Here is a 6375-nt window from a genome sequence, read left to right on the forward strand (position 1 = left end):
GCCCCCGCCGCTGGCGCGCCCGCGGGGGCGCGGGCAGCAGCAGCCGGTGCAGCAGCAGCAGTCGGTGCAGACAGTCAGAACCTTTGCCACGACCCAGTCAAACAGTAATGCCTTGTTCTAGATTAGCTTGTCAGGTACAATGTAATTGACTGCGGAGATTTAGAGGAAGATATCAGAGTGCATTATTGATTCACGTGTGAGGGAGGAGTCGGGGGGGGGGACGGGGGGGTGTAGTTTATCAATGCCTCCACAGACAGCCTGGGAATGGGAGACTTTTTTAATAAACCTCTCCAGGGACAGAGGTGAGGATTAAAGGGCAGCGTCCGGTCGGTTGTTTTAACATTTATGACTGTAGTTTATCTCTGCTGACACACTCTTATGGAGCATGGAGTTACATTATAAAAAAGTACTCTCCTACATTTAAAAGAGGAGAAGATGTTCTTGGCTGATTAAAGTTAATGGACGCCTCACGACAGACTCACGCTGCTGTTCACCTCTGATTTATTTTCTCACTCAAAAACATGGAACAATAACCCACCTGTTTGGCCTGGAGAATGTGTCCATTCGTTTCTCAGCATCACACGCCACTCCATTCAGACTCACACCTACAGTGTCCACCTGACGTTGTTCTGGACGGAGGTGATCCTCGTGGTCTTAGGCAGGAACTTTCAGTTGAATCTAGAAAACACTGCACACGTTCTACCAGAGATACCAGACCATTCAGGTTGAGTTGAAATATTCAGTGGTCATATCAATATAATGACAAAGTAGGTTCAGGTGTTTTAAGACTCAGTGTTGGCCTGGACCTCGTCACCAGGTACCAGCTCTGGTCCACACACACACACACACACACACACACACACACACACACTGGTTTGGCACAGGTTCCTTGTCCAAACGTAATCAGAGGTGGAATTTTGAGCTGAGTGGTATTGAACGTGGAACCTTTTGGAACTTAAGCTGCTTAAGCCCTTGTGGGAAAAATCACTTCTGGCTGCCCTTATCATTGGTCACCAATTAGTCCACGAAGGTTTCAGGCATCAGGAAGACAACTGGGAAAAACAGAACTGTCTGCATTGGAGGCAACAGATGAATACACTGCACCACCTGGACGCCCTCCCTGTGTGTACGGTCTATTGGACATTTATTCATTTAGAAGTTGTTCCAAACTTCAGCACGATGTTCCATCCATATCTCACTGCAGTTGGTAAATGATGTTTCCAGTTCTATGACGTGTCATCCTCTCATTGGCCGCTTCGTTAGGTTCTGACTGACGTGTGTTCATGTAGATCTGCCTTCAGACTAAAAAGAAGAACTCTATCCAGCAGCATGGAATGTTCCGACTGATTTAACAGAGTCTGTCTGAAGGTTTCAGTTTTTACTCTTTGATTGAACAGCAGCACAAACAAAGCTGCCAGTTTTCTGGATCATGGAATATCAGACAGAAGCAGACGTTTGGATTCCTGCCACAGACTGATCAAACATGCCCTCCTCTGTTTTAGTCATTGCTCTTTTTTTTTGTTTACGTTGTTCCTTGTTTGTTTGTGCAGCCTTTTATATCCTGTTCCAACATTTAGTCTGTCCATGTTCCAGTGGACAGTTCACTGCTCTGAGAGACACGTTTTAATACGACTTAGAGTTCATTTACCTGGACGTAGGTGCATCTGGAGTCACTCAACCAGAAATGGAAACTTCTCTTTTGAAGTTGGTTTCCCATTGGAGATTGCCTCTCAATAGTTTTAACAGATTATAATCTCATGAATAAAGACAACTTCATCAAAGGCAGCTGATGAGGACTTAGAGGGTTAGACTTAGAGCTAGTGACAGGTTACAGTAATGGTAACAAGTAGACGTTCAGTACAGGGTCCTGGGTCCAGGTGATCCATGTCCTGGGTCCAGGTGATCCATGTCCTGGGTCCAGGTGATCCATTTCCTTTGGTCCAGGTGATCCATGTCCTCAGGTGATCCATGTCCTCCTTTGGTCCAGGTGATCCATGTCCTTTGGTCCAGGTGATCCATGTCCTTTGGTCCAGGTGATCCATGTCCACGGCTGTTATTTTGTTGTTTCTGATAGTTTTGTGTTTTAGTTCATTCTTGTTCTTGCTGGCCTTGTCTTTGGCTCTGCTGCCGTCTTTGTTGGACCCAACAGTAAGACAGATACTCTGCTGCCCAGCTGAAGTATTTACTGCCTCTCTGTACGCACTTTGCCACAGGAATATAAATCAGCCACCTAGAACAGACGGCTCCAGGCTGCTGTGAGGATGTGGCTGTTTGCAGCAGTGATTGTCCCTGACACCTTCCATCAACTCCTCATTTTCATGCCATTGTTCTCTGTCTTCTGTCTTCAGTGCCTCTTACGCCCCGCTGTGTCCCGCTGTGTTGTTGATGCAACAGCGCTGCCCTGGAGCAGTGTTTGTAGAGCGCTGCAGCGAGAGACCTTGGGTCTCAGCTCAGGAGCCACATACACAACCTTCTCTCTAAGAATAAAAATAATGTGGAGTTCACGACAACAGAAGCAGCAGGAGATGAAAACTCTGAATCCTGGGAATGGTTGGAACTCCAGTCTGAGCTGAACCTGCAGCCCTTCTGTTCTCTGTGGTGATGCTTGACCTCCATCTGAAGGGAGGCCTGTGATATTAAAGTTTCAGTCTGTAAAAACTGGCCTGAACTCTTACTGTTAATAAAGTAACAACTCACTCGTCAGAAACACACACAGGTTTAATAACAGAGGGGACGGAGAGGACGATATGAAGGTGCAAACACTTCTCCCCAACAGGTTCTCAAACCTCTGAGGAAATGGGTCAGGTCCAAGGAAATACTGACAGGAAGTCTCTGTGTCGCCGTGAACTCTGCTGCTGATCCATCTGAGACGGTCCAATCACTGAGACACACAGTACTGTGTACTACACAGTACTGTGTAGTACACACAGTACAGCCTGGGTTCTGTGTTTCGTTTCTCCGTCTGTTCTGTTGCTCAGGTGTTTTTCATAACCGTTCCTGGTCGTGTTGTTCCTGCGTGTGGCGCTGTGTTATTGTTTTATCAGGATTTTAATGAATGTTTGTTTTATCTTCCAGCTTCAGATCAACTGGGACTGACAGCATGAAAACAACATGAAATATTTAAACACCGTAAGAAAGACAGACAGGAATCTGAAATATGTTTATTGTTAATCCTAAATGATTGGATTAACATTCATCATGAATTCTGTGGAACCTCATAATATTCACGATAATTACAGAGCAAAGTTTTATTGTACGTCACTGACATGAAATATTCCCAGGTAAATGTGAGATATTTGGCAGATGATGACATTTATAATTGGTAAAAAATAAAGACGCTGTAATACTTCTTCAATACTTTTGACAGTATTCATTATTAAGACTGAGTTGTTATTCAGGAGTGGGTTTTGGTGTTGGATCACGTGGTTGGTTTATTAGGGCTGCAGGTGTAACTGACGCAGTTCATCACAAACGTTATCTCCACTCTTTATGTTTGTTCTTCGTTTACAGTTAAATAAAAAGTGATTGATCTACCGCTGTAGACGTGACTGTGCCACGTGTTCTTCTTCTACCACTTTATTCATCAAACATGGAGAAGACGTAAATGAGCAAAACCCTGAGAAATCCCTGAAGGTCCTCTGTGGCAGTCATCGCCAATTCAAGTCCAAATGACTAACAGTTGACAAACAAATGTCAGCGACGTAGCGGTGCTGGTTAAAAGCTACGTCACTGCAGCCCACGCCTCTCTGACCGCCGCTGTGCACTTCCAGCTTCCTTCGAGTTGACCAATCGATGCGGTCGGATACAGGCGACGAGGAGGCAGCGCCTTCAGGGGGGGGGGGGGGGGGGCGCCCCTGGGGGGGGGGGCGTTCTCACACGAATCACACGGTCGCTGATCAATACTCGTGGTGGATTTCACCTCCACCGAGGCGTTCGCCTCCACATGGTCCTAGATTCATTGGTCTGTAAAGACAGTTTCACCCACAGGAGGGTTGTTGTTTATTTTATTACCACATCAAGGTGAGAGACAAACCTAGTGATTGATTGATTGATATCTTCAGAGAGTCTGATCAATAAATCCAGTCTCACCCCCCGAGTGGAGCTCAACTATCACACGTTACATTTTCCAGCTTCACCTTTTTTGTCTCTAGTCAGAAAACGACACCAGAAACACAGAGTTAACTCTGATTTGTTCTCCAGCCTCGGGTTTAAACCATCAAACTTTCCAACTTCTTCTGGACTCGTTAAGAAATAAGAAATGTTTGATTAGAGCTCAGGTGTTTGTAGACCGTCCTCATCCACTCATGGTCTCCTAAGATGTTGTTTTCAGATGGACAGGTGCTGGTGGCTGTGAGACACCTGTGTAATGACTGGTGTTTGTGATTGTGTTCTGACAGACTCAGGTGTCGGTTGTTGGTGGTTGGAGTGAAGCTTTATGTCTTTATTATAATTATGGCTGAACAGAACTTTGTCCTGTCCTTGTCTCCAGTATGAATGTGCCGCAGTCTTGAATCTCTAATGTCTCTGAGACCTTTAACCTGTAAATGAAACTCTGGGCTGAAAAACCTTTATGTTTTTACTCTTGTTTTTCTCCTGCAAAGCAGAAAAAAAACGTTCTCACAATCCAATAGTGTTTTTTTATTTGTCCATTGTTGAAGACAAGGCAGGGAGAGCTGATTCTGCTCCACATCAGACGCTCAGCTGAGGATCATCAGGTTAAAGGTTAAAGGTCACACTTTAGGTCACACCAGTGTGTTTACTGAATGTTGAAAAGATGAAGCCGTCGTTTCAGTTCGACTTGTTTCTGTTGTCACTGAGAGTGTGCTGAGCTGAAAGTCTTTACTAATAAAACATCACAGACGTAGGTCTACTGACACAGAGTTGTTTCTTCATCCCTGGAATGTTCTCCAGATTAGATCTCCTTATAGGCCAACACTCTGTGGACTCTCACTCTCAGGTTATTTTTGTTTGCCTGAGTAACTTTTTTCATGAATTTTTCATGCTCAGCTGCTTTATAATAAAATCAGTCTATATTTATTTATTTATTTGTTTTATTTCTTCAACACCTATGAGGCAGTTACTGGGAATTAGCATTTTTAATCAGCGTCCGTGCACCATGGCTTTTGTGGTTTTTGAAACGTTGTAGAACTGAATCCTCGTGTCCCGGGGAGACCCTGACAGAAGAACAGAACTGAGGAGGAGGAGGAGGAAGAGGAGGAGGAGGAGGAAGAGGAGGAGGAGGAAGAGGAGGAAGAGGAGGAGGAGGAAGAGGAGGAGGAGGAAGAGGAGGAGGAGGAAGAGGAGGAAGAGGAGGAGGAGGAAGAGGAGGAGGAGGAGGAGGTGGAGGAGGAGGAGGAACACAAATGATTCAACTCTCCTCACAGGTCCCTGACGACTACCATGTGTTTTGTGTTTTAGTCTGGCATCAAACGGTTTCTAAATTGTTCCTGTGCTTCAACAAAACTGTACCACAGGCTGCACTTCAGCTGCCGACTCTGTGGGGCAGAAGTCAAACAGACTGATGCTGAGAGGGGCAACAAGAGTGGTCGGTTCTACTGCAGCTGTTGGAGGTTCCTCAACAGTAGACCGTGACCTGGAGAAGGTGTTCACAGTCTGTAGTTTCTGTCAGTGGTTTCATGGTGAAATGATCAGGTCCACATCTACACAGTGACCTCCTGACCTTCAGTCTGTTCATCTAGATTCTGGGTGGTCTGTGTCTGGGGTCAAATGGGGGTGGTCTCTGTTCCATATACGCTTTAGGACGACAGAACATTTCCTTGTCCTTCCTCCCTTCATACCCCCCTCCTTCATACCCCCCTCCTTCTTACCCCCCTCCTTCTTACCCCCCTCCTTCATACTCTTACTTCACACACCTGGACTGGTTCTTCATCATTAGTTAAAGTTCTCATCGTCATCACAGCTGCAGCAGCTTCGTTGTTGTCCTTGAAGACAGTTCAGCACCAGGTCACGGGCCGAACCCACCAGTCGTTCACCGTCTGCTCCGTCACGTTGTCTTTAATTGATGCCTTTAATTGATGTCTTTGATTGATGCCTTTGATCATCTGGTTGTTTGTGGCTCTGCTTTGAAAACACACCAGGCTTTTACCTAGAATCTCCAGTCAGCGCCACCTAGTGTTCAATCATCTTGAGCTCCAGCATCTTATAGAAATCCAAACCAATCTAATCTTGAAGAAATCCTCCTGAAACACAATTCCTTTGTTTATGTTTTGGACTGAACTGGAAGCACGTCTGTGATTGGTGTAAAGACCGGAGGAGCAGGTTAAACAAAGACCACCAGGAGGTCTGCGTCGGCTGTAACTGCCTGATGGTGTCCTTGCTATATGGGGCGTTTGACAGAGCTACGATAAAGGAGAG

At 45.7% G+C, this 6375-nt stretch overlaps 1 long non-coding RNA gene across 1 annotated transcript in view; it reads left to right on the forward strand.

Moving 5' to 3' along the window:
• LOC112487121 (uncharacterized) overlaps positions 1–3541 on the forward strand; it is a 6676-nt gene extending 3135 nt beyond the window's left edge. Inside the window, exon 2 of the long non-coding RNA XR_003049910.1 lies at positions 2349–3541. This is a non-coding gene — a long non-coding RNA (uncharacterized LOC112487121). The remainder of the gene's footprint in view (positions 1–2348) is intronic.
• Positions 3542–6375: the final 2834 nt, after the last annotated feature.

The sequence above is a fragment of the Cynoglossus semilaevis genome, chromosome 6, assembly GCF_000523025.1.
Source record: "Cynoglossus semilaevis isolate Cse_v1.0 chromosome 6, Cse_v1.0, whole genome shotgun sequence".
Taxonomy (NCBI): Eukaryota; Metazoa; Chordata; class Actinopteri; order Pleuronectiformes; family Cynoglossidae; genus Cynoglossus; species Cynoglossus semilaevis.